The 21,612-nt window shown below is 35.2% G+C and overlaps 1 protein-coding gene across 5 annotated transcripts in view; it reads left to right on the top strand.

Annotated features, from left to right (window-relative positions):
- The window catches only part of mbl (splicing regulator muscleblind), a 343,781-nt gene that overhangs the window by 9,197 nt on the left and 312,972 nt on the right, over window positions 1-21,612 (top strand). For 3 of the 5 annotated variants that reach the window (XM_028307000.1, XM_028307002.1, XM_028307007.1), the window contains exon 2: window positions 9,879-9,932. The exons of the other annotated variants lie outside the window; for them this stretch is intronic. The gene's annotated coding sequence lies outside the window, so the exon portion shown is untranslated. The remainder of the gene's footprint in view (window positions 1-9,878; window positions 9,933-21,612) is intronic. 5 annotated transcript variants of the gene reach the window in all.

Genomic DNA, 21,612 nt, shown 5'->3' with positions numbered 1-21,612 from the left:
TTGTGTGATCACACAATGGACACGATTCAGTCGTGATGCAAATGCGATGCTGTCGCGCTTCTGTCGCGATGCAAACGCGATTCAGTTATGACACATAATTACATACTTGCTTGCGATCGCTAATCAATTTCCCGATGTCGTCGGATACGGTCGCGCATTTGCATCGATACAGTCGCGATGCTGTAGCGCGTTAGTAGCGCATTGGCATCACTTCTGTAGCGCGTTACAAATGCGACTAACTCGCTTTAAAAAAAGTCGCCGTGGCCCCGTGGCCGAGGAGCCTTAGGCCCAGTTTTTTGATTCGTAGTTAAAATAACAAATTGTTAAATTTTGCTACTAATGGTTAAATATTAACAAAATGTTAACTAATAGTTAAAAAATGTACTAAAAGTCAAGCTAACCATTGTTCGAAAAACATTTTTCTCTGATATTTAACCACTTGTCATTTGACATCTGTCAAATTTGACTATTGGTTATTTTAACTACGAATCAAAAAACTGGGCCTTAGACGTGTTTTGTTGATCCACTGCTTTCGCGTTATAACTTAATATTTTTTGAACGACACACATTTTGCTGTAAATATTTTATCTGAACCATTTTGATGGTGCAAGGTTTCATTAAAAGTGATTTTTCTGATTCGGTTGTTGTGAAACAAACAAAAGCTTTTAAAATAATAACACAGGTTTAAAGTAAATGCAACTAATTGACGTTTACGTAAACAATATGCTTTCATTGATGTGAAAAAAGTTATCTACAAAAGAATAAATAGAACGTGACTCTAAATCACGACAATATTTTTATAAAATGTTATCTTTATTCTACGTACAAATATGATACATAAGCCTCTTTATTATAGTAAACGTTAGGTGTTAGAAAAGTAGGTTTTTGTTTAAGGCTTTTATTTATTTATTTGTAATAGGTATACAAACTTTTAATCCTATCTATTATCTAATTGTGTAAAAAATAGACGTTTTTACTTTCTGAGACAGACATCTAATCAGTAAATCAACCAAATAACAATTCGCTACAACCTTTATTTGTAAAGTAAACAATAGAGCTGGGCAGCGAACAGCCGAACGCGTTTAGTCAGAATCCCGGTAATGGATGGATCGCTCGGCGGACGGTTTATCAAGATGTCAATATATCCGGGCGGACTGCAGCGAATGTCAGGGGAAGTCATTGCGCTAGTTATTGGACGAAATATCGCAGCGTAAGAATGGGTTTTAGTAAAAACGCTACACTTGACAAAATAACAGCAACTTTAATCGGGAGTTATAAAATAAGTATGCAAGCTTTGCCGCACGTCCAAAAGATGGCGCCACCCGTATATGTATATCGCAACGTTGTCATTTGTTTCTTTGTTGACTTTATTTAATTATCTTATTATTATTATTATTATCATAATTAAGTACCTACCTATCTAAATATTTTGTTCACCATCATGTAACTTATTAAAATTTATTAATTCTGCCAATTCAAATTAGTTAAACTGGAATTAATTGATTGAATTCGAAAATTAATAGAATCATACAATACCCAGAAATTCATAAGACCTGACCTGGACCTGATTTTCAGTAAAACGGTCGATTTATTAAATCTTTATTTCGTCATTAACCCTGAAATTAAATTAATTAATTTTCGTATGTAGGAATATCATTTCAGGCGTAGGACTGTTTGTACAATAAAACTGATTTGTTCTAAAAATAACAATCGTAAAGCTTAAGAAATTATAAAATATTGTGTCAATGTTCATAACAAGTTTCAAACTGCTGCACAAAGTACTTTCTTCAAACTGTAGCAAAACCAAGTCCTATTGTGCTCGTATTACAGTTGAAAGTATTTTGCTTGATCGATAAAAATAGCCCGAGAATATTAAATGGAAATAAAAATATAAAGTTCGTTACGTGCGTAACTTTATAGGATAGTGGAATCTATTTCCAATCTTTCCTTTTTAATAGAATTTTAATTTCAATTTCACACGTTGCGGCGCGCGTGGATTATGACAGCGGCCGAGTGGAGCGGAGTGAATTTTTCCGATCGGCTCGGCAACTGTACCGTAGAAATTTTGATGGGCGGTTATTACACAGTACGTTTCAAACGTATTGTGTGCGAATGTATACAGAAATAGCAGTTTTTTTAACGAATGCGCCGCGAGTGCCTCCCCGTTCGGTACGGCGGAGTTTTTATGAGCTATGGGTTTTTCGTTGTTCTTTATGCGAGATAATGCGTTGCTTTTGGGGAATAATGCTGGCTGTTAACATTGGGGTTTCGTGGTGAATTGGTATTTTGATTGAAAATACCACTGAAGGTTGCAGTTGTTTACTTTGTTTCCAATTGTCCATCCATGTCCATCTTTATTTAATTTCTTTTAGCATTACGAGGATTATAAAGTGATCTACGTTGTACAATACCTAGCGTAATCTATGTTAGGAACATCTATTATAGTACCAGCCCATAGGTATTTGACATTATCAGCAGCCAATCCAATACGCGATCGTTAATAAATCATTGGCGAGTGCAAATGCGTCTCATCTTGACACGTTCAGCATCGGAGGTTCTATTCTGCTACCAAATTTCGTATAAATCGAATCCATTCCTCTATTTTAATAACATTACGTGAGTGACACAGATGGTTGAATCCAACATTTTGGATGTGTACATTATAGCTTTTGTCCTCGGCTTCGCCCACGTGTAAATTAGTTTGTCACAGAAAGGCCGACTTACGTACCTACTTAGCACTTATCATTGTCATTTGGCCAATTAAATTACTATTTTCATAAGTTATAACCTGTGTTTTTATATTAGGTTTAAAGAACATTTATTTCTCATTAAAAACATTACAGTCACTTACATGAGAAATTAACAAATTTTATGTAGGTAGATAATTTACAAGTTGTCCAATAGCCAGAACAAGCAGATGTACTTCTGCGGGAATCGTCCTAACAAACCTGTACTTACGTGAACTTTTTTGTACTTAAGTTTACACTCAGTTTTCTAGGTTGACATTACTGTGAATAAAACTAAGTTGTACATTACTGTACATACATACAATGCGCGCGGTTCATATTAAAATATTAATTCTGTTAAGATTCATCTAAATTAATTCAGTAGTTTTTGCTTGAAATAGTATCAAACATCCATCCTAACAAACTTTCGTTTATTAACTATTAGTAGATTCAAGAATAGACCCCCATGCATCACTCGAACGCATCCCGCATATCGGGTGACTCCGTTAACGGCGCTCACGTCTCGACGTCACGTGAACGAGACGAGGCCGTATAGTTGACGTCACGTGAACGAGACGGGGCCGTATAGTTGACGGCGCGAGCGAGACAGCCCGCCATGTTGGCTGAAAACGACGTAATGAGTTTGTACTCACCTGGAACAGCTATCTGCATTGTTCATTATGGTTGATGTTTTAAATAATTCGGGAGTAAAATGCTGCTAAAAGAGTGAGTGCCAGTTAGGTTTATAGTCAAGAGAGTTTATCTATTGAATTAAGAACTTTTCATTTTACGTGACAAGCCCATACGTTTGTAGCCCGGCTGGATGACGAATGTCCAAAAGGACACTCCACGAACAAGACATACAAAATAGAATTGAATGGAAGCGCATGATTGGGAAAGTCTACCCCTCGTTACGGGTTTAGCAAGGCAGAAGAAGGAGAAGAACTTTCAAATGTCATTCTATTGCATTATCTTAATTTTTTTATTTAGTCTTAGTTCTATATTATAGAATTTATAAGCATAATACATATATTTCATTTACTAAATATGCTTTCGAATACGTCCAAGCGTTATAAACACTAAACAACGAACATGCCTGGAGCCTAGACAGATTCCCGGCTCATATTGCGATACAGAGCCAAGCTAACAAGCTGCCTGTCACGTGTCTGTATGCATGAACTATCGGATTATTTTTCGAATTACCTAACGATTTATTTCGATATGTAATCATAGATCGGGAGTCGATTTTTGAACGTTCTTGTGTCCAAACAATCAAATCGTGCGCCGTCCCATTTTTGTAATAGGCATAAAAATAAAGACTTATGAAATAGAAAACGGGACCATAAAATAATCAATTGCTGAGCGACGAAGCCTTTGTTTTAGTTTAATTTTATTATTTTGAAACTTATTATTTTCGAATTGATTTTACATTGTATATTTTCCAATATTCCGATTTTTATATCAAAAATCCAGCTTGATCAGACAACGCAATGTGCCCGCGCTCACCTGGAAACGCGCTTCATATTTCAAGCCGCGGCCTCTGCGGCCAACGCATCCAATTAACTTCGGTCCACTATAATATGGGGAAATATTGAGGCCTGATGCAAGTGATGCGACATCTTTATTTTATTTTATTTTTTCACTAAAATCTCCTTGATGTAATAATTATAACACATATTTAGTTCATTTCTTTCCATGAGTAGATACTACATAATATTAGCTTCTATTGTCATCCATCACCAACAAGTCACACATTTGTCTTACGCGTATCTATCTATGTTAGTATCCAGTAGAAAGCCGAAACTTAAATGAGCCCAATATGTCAAATGAAATAAGCTCGTAAAGCCACAGTGTAACACAGAAATTAGCTAACAAACCAGCATGACACGCGGCTGCAGCCGAGACAATAGGCCCGCACTCACCTGGAAACGCGCTTCATATTTCATGCCGCGGCCTCTGCGGCCAGCGCATCCAATTAAGTCCGGTCCGCTGTAACGTGGAATATCGAGGCCTGATGAGACTCGCACGTCACGTCCTTATGACCATGCACTAAGCATTTACAGCAGCATTATTTAGAATTTTAATTAAAACGGAATACACACATTTATTTATTTGTCTATCATCAACGTGGAAGTATTCAACAAAGGTTACAAACATCCTCCCTTATTAATAGCGTCTTTGACACGCAAGGGGACTTTATGAGCTAGATTTTCCTTGTTTCGTCTGAATTTTATGTAAAAGCTTAGCTTTACTCTTTCATAAAAACACCGTATTACACCGCCGCTCGAGGCGCCCGTGCACCGTGTCAGGGAATTACTGGATACGGTTAACCGTTATTTTATTAGTGTCAGGCTTGTAAGTTAATCCCTGGTATAAATAAAATTTAAAATGTGTGTGAGCAGAAGCCTGGTAATGGCAACTAATTAAACTGTTAGGTTCTTGTTAGGTTTTACATAAAATTAATTAAAAATACATAAGAGCCTGCTAATGGGAGAACAATCTTCTTATCTTGTGTTAAAAACTGATTCTATGGTTTACCCAGTTGGTGAAATAATTCATATTATTAATTTGTGGGTAGGTACAAATACTACTATAATATTGAGTTACTACGCTGGAATTATTTATTTAACACTTGATTGCACAACATTTGGCTACAAAAGGTGAACTTAAAACTTGCCGAACTTAGTTATAATAATTCTATAAGAAGGATCACGCCTAATTAGTTGGAAAATAAAATCTCAGTTAATTCGTAGTGGATTTCACGAATAGATCTTAATAGATCTTATGAAAATCGGTTTTTGCACTATCAATTTTACTAGTGGCCTATCTGAATATTCTATACCCCCGCCAAAGAGTACAGTGTGCCTACCATGAGTTTACGTTAGGTGAGCTCGCTAGCGAATACGTCAAAAAGTTCTATGAAGATTTTATTTCTTAAAAGTAGCCGCTAGGGGCGCTGCGCAATATGTCATACATTTAAATGTCATTTTTTTACGCAGTCGCTAGCGAGCACACCTAACGTAAACTCATGGTAGGCACACAGATACCTACGTTGCATCTGTGTGCCTACCATGAGTTTACGTTAGGTGAGCTCGCTAGCGAATACGTCAAAAAATTCTATGAAGATTTTATTTCTTGAAAGTAGTCGCTAGGGGCGCTGCACAATATGTCATACATTTAAATGTCATTTTTTTACGCAGTCGCTAGCGAGCACACCTAACGTAAACTCATGGTAGGCACACTGCTGAGACTGCAACTGAAACGATATCACCTGACGACGTCGTTTGTCCCCGTCCAGAACGGATTATCGGCCGGCTCGATTTACGCCCATGGATTTTAGTCATGGAATACTATTTATTAGAACAATTTACTTGCTGTATATTTATATTTAATCTATCTGACAGAATATATCGACTATGTTGGCCAAATATTACAAATACCGCGTTGCGTCTACTGCAAATGCAACTGATGTAACCTGACGACGTCGTTTGTCCCCGTCCAGGGCGGATACCGGCCGGCTCGATTTACGCCCACGGATTTTAGATAATGTTCATTCGAAGAATTTTATTTGCTTGCTTGATATTTTTTGCTGTATATTTTTATTTAATCTATCTGAAAATACATCGACAATAGTGGCCAAATATTACAAATACCGCGTTGCGTCTACTGCAAATGCAACTGATGTAACCTGACGACGTCGTTTGTCCTCGTCCGGGGAGGATTACCGGCCGGTTCGATTTACGCCCACGGATTTTAGTCATGGAACACCGTTCATTAGAACAGTTTGATTGATTCGCGGCTGACAGTTTAGACTTTAGAGGCTGTTCAATTGGCGATTTCGGAATATCGCACGTCACTGTTTGCCGAGGTAATTAGTATAGATTTAAAATTAGTAAAATACCGGTTACGACATACAATTTCTTTGGAGAGCCCACGCATTCTACACTCGGAACACCGTTCATTAGGACGAAGTTTGATTGATTCTTTAAAGGCCGATAAACGGGTTTTCGATTGGCGATTGATTCAATGTTCGGCCTACTAATTCGATAATTAAAATATAATATTATTGTTAAAATATATATAATGATAATTCCTTGTGGTAAGCTAAAATATTCCCGCGGTGGCGGGATTCGAACCCACCTTACTCGGATCTCGAGTTGGAGAGTCCGACAACTTCGCCGTAGTTGCTGGTTGCATGACAACATATTTTTTTAGAGAATTCTCGGATTTAGTCATGGAACACCGCTCATTAGGACATCGCAGATTGATTAATTCGCGCGACAGTTTAGAGGCTGATTAACGGCTTTTCAACTGGCGATTGATTCCGGAATATCGCGCGTCAATGTTTGGCGAGGTAGTTAGTACAGACACAGAATACATAATAGTAGCAACAGAAATTGCACTCCTTTGTGTAGGATCAGATGCCGACATTTTAACGGTAATAATAATAATGCAAAATATCCAACGCACATGATGCATTCGAAATCGCACCTTACTGCTACGCTCACAAGAGCGCAATTTTTTTGTGTTCAGAATTGATTTACCTCACAGCTCAAGCGTCAGGGTTGTATAAGCAAAGTAAAATAAATAAAAACTTAATTTTAAGAAGCAATTATTGTATTTACGATTGGTAAACTTTAATCTAGTGGTGTTTGTATAATCGTACCATCTCTAAAGTACCTATTAATAAACTTCAGTGTTGCGATAATTCGAAATTGGACAAATAGTTTTAAAAGGTGTAGTGTCGGAAAATAGACACGGTGAAGTAAAGTTAATGTTTTTATTAGATAAAATAATTTTTTGCTACAGTTTTTTGTCATAAGTATTTCAAAATTATTTCAAGTGTAGTTTTTTTAAATTATTTCAATCACTACAGTTAATTATTATTCCTAAATATAACGATTTTACATTAAAGAAGAATAACAGTGCTGTTGGAACAATAAACCTTGATTGCGACGATGATCGACCGAGCGTGTATAGAAATACACGTGTGCTCACAGGCGCGTGGCGGCCCCGACTGATTTGCAACTTGAAGTTGTCGCGCGCTGTAGGTAATTATCTCGGCCGGCATAGGCGAGTGACGGAGGCCTGGTACAGATTCAAATGGATGATCAAAAATAAATAGACAAAATATTGTACCATCAAATACAGAGATAGTAAAACTCAATATTTAGAAACAAAGGATGTATTCTAGTATTCTAGAAAACATTGTTGCTCGAAAACTTGAAGCCAAAAATGTAAAAAAATGTAGGTGTCCATGCTTTCAAGGTGAAGTGAAGTGCCACGGCTTGAATTTAAGGACATCAAAATAAAATAGAATAACAAATGTAAAATAAAACATAGATATTGTAACATTAAAAGTGTGCTGAATATCATACAAAGAAAAGAAAAAACTTACTGTACCTACTTACTTACCCACTTCATTCTTAACATTAAGCTACTTGTATTAGATAGCTAGCTATTAAAACAAATTACAATCGATTCAGATTCAGCTAGCAGAACACCAGAGCTTAGATATTTTTAAAATAGAACATTCAGTTTTCTCCCAGATAAATAAAACGTGACAAGCAGCGTCGGCACCCAAGCAGCTAACGTCATGTGAACTGCAAAATTATATTTATGAACACAAAGACAATGCCCTACTTTTCATTTTCTTAGAAAACTCTCTTTCCTAGGGTACTCGTATTTTCTTTTCAGAATAAATAAAACTAGATAATATTATGGATGTTACGTAAATATTTGAAAAAAAAAACATTACGAAGAAACCATTTTGAAATTAGAAAATGTTTAACCATAAGTACTAGTTAGCTTTTGCGCTTAACTTCGCTCACATGACAAAAAGACTGACTTACTTGATTGACACACAATATTGTAATTATCTCAATATTCTTATTGTTTTGTGTATAAATAATAATGCTGTCAAGTTTAATCAAAATCCACTCAGTAATTTTTGCGTCAAACAATAACAAACCTCCATCTATCCTCTCAAACTTTTTCACATTTCTATTAGAGTAGAATGGGATTACTTAGATAATAGAAAAATCAAAATACAATTTTGTATTGCCAACATAATCAAATTCTATGTTAGTTCAACCTTTTGCCAGACAAATACTACTAATAAAATTTATTGTTATCGACGCCTCGATGAGCGCTAGCAAATTAATTAGAGGCTAATTACTAGTAATTACAAACGATATCACGTGACTATGGTGCCGTCCGGCCCGGTTTGACCGGATAGCCGGATCACGACCGGATGAAGGCAAGGGTAGTTTGTTTTGTGTGTGCTTTTAAAAGCAGTTGTAGCACCTAGGTAAATCCAAATTTAAACTAAAATTAATCTCAACCTTAAAATCGTTTCGGATCTAAAGTCTAAACGAGCTTTTTAAAAAGCTGTCACTTTTGACGTTTATTAGAATAGACGTTTAATAGATACAACTGTTTAGACGTGAGAGTAAAAAAAAACAGCCAATACTTTTTGGACTTTTAATATACATAACTATTAACCATAGATAACCTCTTTGGCACAAAAATCACGTCTCAACCGGCACTTACCATGATGGCTCGTTCCAGATCGCCTAAAGCCTTAAGCCTGGTGATCCAATTTCATCCAACTTTCCCTTTGTACCGAAAGCGGATTGGGCGAATATGGCCCAGTTTGATGTGTAGTGCTCTATTGGTTCCAGGTCCATTTAAATCCTCAATCAGAAACTATGATTTAGACAGTCCTTAGCTTAGAGATGCTCGAAGCTTATTGTTTACTAGCTTCGGATTTGTGAATTTCGGTTGGTCAAAATCGTCTCTATAGTTCGACTGATTATTTTGATACTTTACATCTTACCAAAAGGAAAATCCTAAGCGGAATAAAGAAAACTACAAAACTATTATTTTTAGTGACTTGGCTGAGTTGCACCAAATTACCGTAACTTTACCGTAACAATAACAACTGTGTTTTTTTGTATGGAGTGTGACAGATTTTTGACGTTTGTTAAAGTTGAAGTAAGATGGTGCAAGATGGTGCCTGAACCCGACAGAATATCAAACTACTTTTTTTTGTTGCAAAATCCATTCTATTACAAATGCATAAGAGCCCACAGTGTTTACCTACTATGTCAAATCTGGCCTGATTAATAACTGTGATCATTCTTTTTTCAGGTAACTGGATAACCTGTCTTAGCTGTACGTCTGCTACTACATCAGCTATCAGAGGTATGTGGCACTTTAAATAATTATTACAACATTTTTCCTTTAGACCATCAATTTCACGAAAAATAACAGAAAAAATAGAGTGACTTTCATTGTTCTCCATGTTCGTTTTCGGCAAATCTCATTGTCCTATTTGTTACCCACCTGATTTATTTACTCATCCTTTCATACCGTTAAGTCGCAAGTCAAGTAAGCTTTCTATAGTACATAATTTAGGGTGATTTCGCAAACTGTTGCCAAATATTTAGGAGCGACTCAGAATCAATTTTAACTTATAGTTCTTACAACTCACGAAGGCGAGTGAATTGCAACAACTACATATTATAATCGATTTATTTTCATGTTTGGTTATTTTTATCCGCTGTGCGCGGTTTCAAAATTGGCACACATGGATAATTTATTTCGTACATAGAAAAATACGTACACACAGTTAACTGCAAAGCTTAATAGACAATATGGTGTGCGAAAATAACCCTTAGCCATTAAAACTTAAGAAGCGAATTATATCTTCAATATTTTTATTTTCGAAAAATGCCACGATTAAAAGTAATTACGATAAAGTTATATTATTCTATAGAGCTTATTAAAAAATTGGCAACTGTTTGCAAAATCACCCTGTATTTTGTTACTGGTTCTCCCGCAAGCTTCCCGTACCGAAAACATTTTTCATAAGGCCTCTACACATACTTGATACGTAATTTATGAAGACAGCGGAGCTAGGCGCCGCTCCTTGAATGTTGATTAGAAAATCTTTAGAAGTGCCTTTCAGAATCAAACGCCCCGCCAATATGTCTTGCCTAGTGTACGTTGTGGTTAGATGGCGTTATTTTTAAAATGTTCAGAATTTTACCTGTACCAATTTTATGGCATTAAAGAATAAATGTAGATTTTTTTATAAGATTTGACAAAAAATACAGTAAAAGATCCTCTAAGGAAGTACAGACAGTACACATTTTAGATGGGAAAATTTTAAGCCTTAAGTTTTGCGTACTTACTTCATTTCAAAAAAAATATTTACAAAACACATTTTTAAAAACCTGAAAAAAAAATCTACAACCTCGAGTATGAATTAAACCCACGACCTTTCGATTTCTGGGTGATTGCTTTGATCTGAGGTAGTATATTCTTTCAACACCCCAAAGTGTTATAATTTTATTATAATTGACTAAGCCCTTCTAATGATAAATACATAACATACTTCGCTATCTACATAACACAAAAGTTACACATACACTAACCCGCATCGACGGGCGAGTTAATCCGAGCTTAGTTAACCGATTGTTTACTTCTTACACGGACTTGATTACCGCACGGTTAGCGGCGCTTGTAATCCAATTAATAACAATTTCAAACCGCTAATCACCTAACATGGCTCCGTTCAATCGGGTGTCAATCATAATATAGGGGAATTGGAGTTATGATAATATTTTAAATATAATTAGGAATGTTATTTGATCATGTTTAATGACTGAAGTTAGTAATTTAATTCGTTTTGGAGTACATAAAGGAAATATATATTTCTACTTTGATTAAAAAATTAATATGTATTTGATCCTTAAAATAATGTTGGTATCATAGTTTACAAAAATCAATATTGTAATTGTAACATTAGGTAAGTAGTTAAAAGTTCTAGTTAGCAAGAGTAAACATTTATTTACCTTCTGCTTCATTAGGTGTATCAAGCTAATTGCATATTTTATGTAACTCACATTAATCGTAGTAGAATCAGTGTAATTTAAAATTGGGACGGCTTTTTAAGAACAATACAATAAAAAAAAAATAACCGCATGTGAGATCAAAATTACTGTTAACTAATATTCACCAGAGTTGTTTGTCAAATACCATACAGGATTATTCCACATCACAGGCAAGCTAATCTACGCTTAGTTGCTCGTATTTTTACACTTGATTAGTGTCAATCATTTATAAGCCGCAAATCGATTGTCCCAGCACTAGTGATTCGGAACAATACAAAATCCGTGTCAATGCCGAATGTTTCGATAAATCGATTTGTGCGATGACACGTTCAACCCAAACACTGTTGGAGTATTAACATCAATACTGATGAACATGCTGGAAATAAACCATTATTGCATTTAAAATAACTTGGTAAAATTGTCACACCAAATGTATGGAAAGGTACTGACTTTGTTTTTTTAATGAGCAAAAGTAGTTACCAAAATGCGCGTAAATAGCCTCCTGAGACCCCCGGTGTCACTCGTGACACTTGAGTATATATTTTTTTTACAGCACCATTTATTGGTATTTATGAAAATTAATAAAAGTGTGTGAAACGTTGGAATATGTCACATATCCAAAAAATTGCTTTGCCTCGCACGAAAGAGTTTTTGATTTTGTAGACATTCATAGAAATTTTGAATTCGCGCGACCTCCGATATGACACATTCCAAGAAAAGAAAATATAATTTAAAACAATTTTTTTTGTATTGTTTTGTGTTTTCTGTGTGCTACGGTAATATATCTCTCAGATTGTGCGATAAAACTATTAAAATGTTTCTATTGTAATAAGTATTTTTGTCAATTAATTCGAGTGTCACTGGTGACACTTTGGGCACTCGTGACTTGAAATATTGTCCTTTTTAGGATTGTCTGATGGTAACGTCAAGTCAATGTTATGCAACTTTGATGACATAGATGATGAAAAAATTGATGCTCCATCCTCAGATCAGACCCTGGATATCATTCAAGACCAGAGTACTTGTCAATATCAATCAAATGAGTCAAAACTCATCAGAGTTACATCGTTTAGTCACAGAGTTTCTATGGCTACCTTCCGTCTCCATCATCAGATCAGCTCCATGACCTCATTATATTGAAGTTTCATCTGAGTTACATGTCTTTGCAAAATTTCAGCTCAATCGGTTGCCAGGAAGTAGCTCTAATTCAGCTTCCAAGATTTTACTCAAACATACATTCACACATCTTTGCAAGTTAAATTAAAGTTTGTAGGTAATAACAAGTTCAATAAAAGCTGTCAAAAAGTAAATCTTACATGATTCTAAACAATTGCAGATCAATTTTAAACTAAAAGCACCTATTTTACCATACCTGAAGTAATTAAAATATTAAATTATTCAAGCCCGTTTTAATGTCTTTGAAACCCGTAGTGTCACTGGTGACACCACCCATTTTGGCGTATGTAGGGGGGCTAGATTTTTTTTCGCATTTTTCGTTAGTTGTACATATGAAACTTAGCCTGCCTTCCAAAATTCATGACAATCCGACAATTTTTAGGGGTCTGGGTCTCAGGAGGATAGATACTCGTACTTGGTACATGATGTAAAAATTAATAAAATTGAACCTTAAAATCGTGATATTACCTACAATTCAAAATATAATTTAAAAATCTTAAAGTAGCACCTCAAAGGTTTTAGGCTTTTAGCCCATGAACATTCCAACGCACAGGACTGAAAAATATCCTAATTTTATTAAAATTCTCCCGCCATTTTCCCAAACATGGCGGCTAAACTAAAGCGCCGCCCGAGTGGCGCGAAATCAAAGCAGCCACGTCAGCTAAGCTATCTTGAGTCTAAATGAGCCTCATTAAGATAACGTAACCGGTTAAAGCGGACTTTGAGCGGGCAGACTTGACTTTATGCCTTTATGATTGGGGCGAAGTGCACGGAGGTTTATTGACACTTAATTAACGCCATAGGTGACTGTCAACTCGAGTTAAGCTTGCTAACTCTAACGGGGGAACGGTAACTAGCTTTTTAGGTGCTTACCATTTAATATTATGATGGCCTCGTCAGTCGTTCAGTCAAATTAATGTCATTTGAACGTCCAGTCAAATGACGTCCGCTATTGGACAAAGGCCTCACTCTATTGCAAATGGATGAAATAATACTTAATATAATAATATTGTTTATTATTACCTTGTAGTGGATATAATTCCCGGAAGGTTGATATAGCCTTGGATTTCAAATGATACACAAATTGTTGTTCAGCACATATCAATTAAGCTAAACAAAGTTGTGTACTATATTAGCACATTCATGCACATTGGTTGGACTATTTGTGTTCTTGCAAAATCACACTTATTGAAAAAGTAGGTGCCACAATGCTCAGTAGTAGCTTCATGTGTCGTTCTTTCATTTTAGGTGTTTTCGGTAGGATATTGGTTTAATTAAAAATAGTTCAGTATTTCTCATTAAGAAATTATCTTCCAAATACTTTGTTAAAAGTAGGTACCTATATGCCAAACCGTTTCTTACTTACATCGTTATTACATCGTGTATGTCTTATGTAAACACTTTTCCAACATAATTCGATGATGAGTATAATGAGTCGTGTTACTTTCGTAAGTCAATAATTGAACTAATTACTTGGTAGATCTGTGTAATTACACTGTACCGGGAACGTTCAGGGTGTTTTGCGGAAAATTAAACCAAAGCACTTATAAAATACAGCTGTATTCTGTAAAACTGCTATTTTATTCTGCTTCATAGTTTAGTTAATATTTACGCCTCATTTTCCGCTGTTTGAGGAATATTGTCTTATTTTATTTTGAAGTTACTATGAAGAAAGAATAAACTTCTCATGACCACTGGTTTTATTTAAATAAACGCTGATGGCAGTATGGTACAGTTTTTATTGTATCACGACAATGTGGACAATGGTCAAAACTGGTGGTCGATCGAAAATCGAAGAATCGATTAAATAGGAAAAGTATTTTTTAGATTTTGATATCTTCTGGACATTGATTGAAATTAATTAATTAATACAATCATGTTTTGCCAATGCCTGTCCTTACATGGTAGGTAATTTTAACTGGGTTTAAATCGTTACTTATTTTCATTAAAAACAATTATTCTTAATTTTCCACTCGGATAACTCGCAACGCTTTACTGTTTGTGTTATTAAACTTCAAATTATACTCAAGTACTTATCACCCCAACGGCAATTACTTTTAGCGATTAAATTACCAAATTGTAATTAACTCTTTCCTTCAAATGAAATTTTCGACACGTTTTCTAATGTTTTTTCATTTTATTTAAAAAGATAAGATAGTAGCGTCATCGCAATCTTTTGAAGGGATCTTTTTAAATAAGAATTTTGTCGTAACTTAGGCCTAATGACTTTATTCCGCCAATGTCGTCCCAAGTAATGTTAATTAGATAATTTAATTTTGACGTTCTTCAGGGAATTTTGAGTGGAATTCTCTTTTATGTTCGTTGTAACAAAAAATGTTTTACTTTCCAATAGGTGGATGTAATTTTTAAGTTATTTTTTAATTACGCTTTGAGTTGATTGCCAACTTTATGATAAAATTTAAGTGAGCAGTCTTTACACTAAATATTGAAGTAGGTAACTAATATAGAAATTGTTTTTATTGATTATTTGCTCAATTTTCTGAAGCCGTTTGTCATTCTGGAAAAAAAATCTAAAATCTACGTAAATAGAGACGGAACTAAAACGATAAATATTTAACTGCCAATACTTATAACATAACGTTATAATAAAAATCTAAAATAAAGAAATCTAAATTGTTATGAAGCAATCTTCAATCTCTACATTATCCTAAATTCCTAAATTAATCAAAATTGGTTCAGTGTTTACATAAAAACGTTATAAATAGAGAAAGTTACTTCAAATTCATAACATGCACGTCTACACTTTTTGGGGTAAACCCATGTTAAAAACATAAGCTAGCGATTATTAGCCAATTTATTCATAAGCTCAGCTCACTTTGGAGCAGTATAACTGCAATTGCACCGTACGTTTGCACAACCTCAAAGTTGTGTACATTTGTTGCATTTATCTCTGAATACATTTGAAAATACGCTGCGGCACGATTTGTAGTTAGCATTTCGGCTAAATTCTCATCGTGGTATACAAGTTCGCGGTTGTTCCGCTGTAATAAACATAGTTTCAGTACAGGTAACATGCGAGACACACTGCTCTTGAGGTCGTGTAACAAACAGTCTAGATTGATATGATTTTTTGACAAAACTATTTTAATTTCCATTGTGTTAAGTTGGTAGTACTTTTTATTTTTTTCTGTTGCACTAAATGGTCATAGAAATGCAGGTTTGTGAAAATGTTGATTCGTGCAAGGTAGAGCCTAGACATTGGCTAGGGATTACGTAGCGCTATAGGCTTAATTTCGTAGCAACTGTTCGTAGCAGTCAAAAATTTTACCTGCGATGTGGCAACTATTACTACGCAGGCAGAACTGACGGCCGATGGGGCAGCAAGGTTCTGGAGTGGAGGCCACGTACTGGAAATTCATACCTTTCCTTTCTTTTAGATTGAAGTAAAAATAGCTTTGTACTTCTTAAAAACTGTTAAACAATTAAAATTATTTTCGTAATCGGTGGTTATAAACGCTTGCTCGCTGCACAATACGTCTGTGTGTCATCCGGGTGTTATGTCGCTCCGTAGAAGTGGAATCTCATAGATATCTCGCCGGTAGATTCCAAAAGCCCGTTTCTGTATTCATGATGCTTACCCACTAACGGAAGAAATGAATATCTATTGCATTGTTTTCGAAAACTTTTCCTCTGTATTCAGATTTTGCTTGAATTCTGCAAAAAGAAAATATACAGTTAAATTAAGACATTGTGTGCGCTCAATTGGTTAAGTTATTATTAACGATGACGAGTGGGATTGTGTTATAACTTAACCCATTTAGACCTACCGTACCCTATGTGGTACGGTATCTTTTTGATAATATTTTGAAGTACTAAACTGTTGATATTTTGTAAAAATGATTGTTACAGTAGGCTTAAAGTGATTATTTTACATAAAAATATTTAAAAATACGTTTTAACAAGTGGTTTCGGAAATATTTATGAAATTCCTCGACAGAAAACAAAAAAAAAAATTACAATGTATTTAAAAAGGTATAATTTCTTATTATTCATGGTAAATTATGTTATATATCAGTTTTATTTTAAAAATAGAGTACAATAGATATCATGACTACAAAAAAAAATATTATTGAGATTATTTTTATACTGTTTTTTCTGGTCTAAAATAGGTGTACCGTATAAGGTACAGTAGGTCTATGCATATGCATATCATGCGAGAAAATATAATTTATTTTTTATTGTTTTTCTTTGTTTAGGCTTTTCATGCGTCACTATATTGCCACAACCCTTGAAAAATTTGATAATTTCAGCAAAAATAAAGCAATATTGGTATTTTTCTACTGCTGTCTTGTACGATGACCACTAATGATAATCAGACTGACGAAGATTCAGGCAATAAAGATAGTGTCGATGTAAATAATTACCCTCTTAGTTTTCTGCGATAGATTTGCTAATTTTCCGTCGTCGTATTGTTAAATGCGATTATTGCTAGCAATAAATGTAACAAGTCAGAAGAAGCCAGGTCTTCTTCAGCTATCCTCACTAATTTCGGAGAAGGTAGAAAAATAAACCCAAATGTGGTTAGTGCCACAGAAAACATCTTAAAAGGTATGCCAAGTGTGATACTAGTGATTATGTGATTTTATTTTTATTTTATATCATATAAAAATAAATAAAAAACTTCTTTGAACAACTAGTATTTTTGCATGCATATAGACCTACTGTACCCTATATGGTACGGGCTCCCCACGGCCCCCTTTTTATGAATTATTTTTTTTAATATTTTTTTCATGATTTTTATGCTTTCGTTTGTAAGTTCCTACTGAAAAATCCATTTTTATTTACAAAAATAATTATCGGTCTAAATGGGTTAACGAAGCCTAATTTTCCAGTTCATATCCTATAACTAGGCAGTAGCNATTACCCTCAGAGTTTTCTTCAATGGATTTGCTAAATTTCCGTCGTCGTGTTGCTAAATGCGATTATGGATAACACTAAACGTAACAAATCAGAAGAAGCCAGGTCTTCTTTAGCTATCCTCACTAACTTCGGAGAAGGTAGGAAAAAAGAACCAAATGTAGTTAGTATCACAGAAAACGTCTTACAAAATATGCCATGTGTGATACTAGTGATTATGTGATTTTATTTTTATTTTATATCGTACAAAAATAATTAAAAACCTTCTTTGAACAACGACTATGTTTTGCTTGCTTATAGACCTACTGTACCCTATATGGTACGGGCTCCCCACGACCCCCTATTTATGGAATATTTTTTTAAATATTTTTTTCATGGTTTTTAGGCTCCCCTTTGTAAGTTTTTGCTGAAAAATCCATTTTTATTTACAAAAATAATTATCGGTCTAAATGGGTTAAATTAAGACATTGTGTGCGCTCAATTGGTTAAGTTATTATTAACGATGACGAGTGGGATTGTGTTATAACTTAACGAAGCCTAATTTTCCAGTTCATAATATAGCACTTGACATAGTGTGGGCCTTTAACCGCTATAGGTGTCAGGGGTTACGGAACATTGGCTAGGCGCTTTTTATGGCATTATAGTAATTAGAACTTTAAGCAATCCAGGCAAAACAATTGTGTAGAAAGTGGATCTCAATATGAAATCCTATTTTGTTAAAGCAAGAAGGATAACTGAATCTATTAAATAGCTTCAACAGAAACGATTGGTACTAGCTAAGCATAATATCCACGATAAAATAAGTTACCTTTTATTACAACCAACTTTTTTTACAAAACAGTGTAAAAGTTAGTTGTAACTGTTCAACTTTATTGATAATCGCATTCCCTTACAGTAATAGTGCTCTAAAAATGACAAAGAAATAATAGTGAGACGCCTGCGCCTGATTTACGTGAAGGCTGCTTCTCTAATTAACACGGAGATTAATTATTATTGTAAGCAGTTACGGCTCTTAGGCCCCTCGTACACTGCGCGATCAACCACATGAACATTTTTATAATTATGTAGTTCGATAGTAGTTCGGTGTTGATAGATTAAACTAATAATTGATTGTCAAAAAACAGTATAATTTTATGAAAAGGTCACAAAACTACGTGAATATGTGTGTTTTAAACACCAGTATCTCATCTAACAATCAATCACAGATATAGATATACANTATCTGTGCAATCAATACCAATGAAGAATGTTCACTAATTTTGTTTTTTAGCTTTCTATATTCTCTGTTAAAAATAAAAAATACACGTGAAATAATTATTTCGATACGTCAATTAGTTTCCAAGATATTGAATTTTAAAAGTGCGGGCGGCGACCGGCCCGCCATTTTATGCGCGTGACGTCATATTACAACGACTGGCTCATATTTGTATGGGTGGAATCTTGCAAACTGAATTAAGACACACTTCCAGGTAACCGATTAAGCTGAAATTTCGCAAACACATGTGATTTGGATGACCATGCAATATTATGATGACATGGAGCTGATCTGATGATGGAGCTGGAAGGTGGCCATAGGAACTCTATAATAAAACGACTTAAATGCATCGAGTTTGGGCTCGTTCGTTTTGTATTGATGAGTATTTTAATTCTATATAGTAATCAGGGTCTAATGATGGAGCTGGAAGGTAATTCGCAATAAAACGACACAATCGCATCAAGTTTGGGTTTGGTTCAATTTTAATTTATGTGATGGGTCTGGGTGTTAATATGTATAATAAGTTAGTATTTACAAAAAAAATATATTTAAGTATGTTTATATCCGTTTTCTAGTGAGCGGACGCTGTGAATGTACGTCACACGGGGTCACGTGACCGTCGGCGGGACTCAATATTTAAGCGAACTTTGAATGCCTATAAAATCATAACTACTGGGTATTTTTGAATGAAATAAAAGCTAATGTATTTGTAAATGTAAAAGCTTAACTGTAACATAGGTTTTAAGTGATTTTGCATACCTAGTAACATTCTCAATTGTAAGGCCTAAGCTAAGCCAGCACCTTGCCCCTTGTTACTTTATACTCACCATTGCACAAGCATTAACCCTCTTATTAATAAAAGTGACACCCTAGTTGAACTCTGGCTTAAGTTGTCATTTATTATAGAAATGTCATTTTAATACAGAGTTCATCCTAGGTGTAACTTTTTATTAATAAAGTGGTAAAAGTCAACAAAACAAAAAGCAACAGCCCTTAACTTCATTTTCTATTGTCGTTTGACTTTGATTTGTTTCACCCGAAAACTGGACCTGAAACTAATTGGGATAATTAAACGAATAAATACTAAGTAATTAGTCAGACAATAGTAAGCAAGCCATTATTTATTGTTTATAGAGTTAATTTATAATCAACCTGATGCATAGTTTTTCTAAATGCAATATTATCAAGCAGACAGAAACAAATTATAGGTATTTTGAAGATTTCATTGTTTCATTGACTCGTTTTCAAATCATTCGCTAGTTCATAATCTATCTATCTATCTATAAATAAAAATGAATTGATTTTCGTTAGTCTGATTAAAACTCGAGAACGACTGGGCCGATTGAGTAGATTTTGGTTTTAAAATGTTTGTCGTATCGTAGTCCAGGGTAGGTCTAAACGGTGAGCAAGTATGCGCGCGATATTGTTTTTCTGTGACAGACAAAATTCCACGCGGGCGAAGCCGCGGGCGGAAAGCTAGTTCATAATAATAAAAACTTATGCTACAAAACACCTAGCCCTCGTCGGACGACCCATAGGTACTAATTCAAAAGACTATCACTCCCTCGCTTTGATGTTGAATACAAAATTACTAGCAGTGTTTTCTGATAGCACCGAGCACTAAGTAGGTTGACGCGTAGACGCGATCGCACCTTAATTGTATTGGCGGCCGCAGTAATTGACTTTGACCCAGGATTACAGGCGAGCTATTTGTTAGACACTGAGACGATGGCTAGCCAGCACATCGTCCCGCGTCAGTTAAATACGGAACCCTAAAAACGCGACGCTGAGCGATATTACGCGACACGACGATACACGACGCGATTTTTGAACGCTTCTCGTCACTGATTGGCATGTAGGCTGAGAGCAGAAATTGCTGATGGATTGTTCGAACTCCTCACGCTACTGTCATTAACGCGGTAAATATATTTATTAAAATCGAAAGCGAATATTTTACTTAACATGTATTATGGTTACATTACTTTCTGCCTAGTCCACCGTAAACAACTTCTAGATGTAAAAGCTCGAATCAAACCACCACATCGCCCTATTTTTAACCCTAAATTACAGTTATTAACCCGCTCGTAAATATCAAACGCTAACCGAGTTGTAGTTTAAAGCGGGTCGTTCCGTAAAAAACCGTATCATAGTTTCAGCGTTGTTTTTCCCAATAATCAAGTTGTCGCGTGGAGCTAGGGTTGCCATCTTTAAAATGTGACAATCAGGACAAGACGCATGATAACCCTGGATTATGGAGTCCAGAACCTGGACACATCAACCAGTTTTTTTTTAAACTTTGACGCGTCGCCCTTCATCGGCCTAAGAATGAAATTTTTAAACCCGGACTCCATATCAAACTCCACCCGGACGCCCTTTAAACTAGGACATGTCCGGGGAAACCCGGACGATTGGCAACCCTACGTGGAGCGATCGCACCTTAATTATCGGCGGGCATCGGCGCCGGATTACAGCTCTGTTTATCGGAGGTATTGTTTTACAACCCTGTATTGGAAGTCACTGTTTTAAACTAAAAAGTTTATACGCGTCAGTAGCAAATATCTTGCTAGTTAATTTAACAAATGAACCTTTATAATAGGCAGGAAATAGTTGTTGAAGTTATTTCTATAGTGTAGTGTTATAACATTTGCTAATATTTTATTTATTTTTACGATGAAGA

This window comes from Ostrinia furnacalis, unplaced genomic scaffold, assembly GCF_004193835.3.
Source record: "Ostrinia furnacalis isolate ACB-3 unplaced genomic scaffold, ASM419383v2 OfSCF2054, whole genome shotgun sequence".
NCBI lineage: Eukaryota > Metazoa > Arthropoda > Insecta > Lepidoptera > Crambidae > Ostrinia > Ostrinia furnacalis.
The sequence above is the reverse complement of the archived record's forward strand: the minus strand, read 5'-3'. Positions and strand labels throughout refer to the sequence as shown.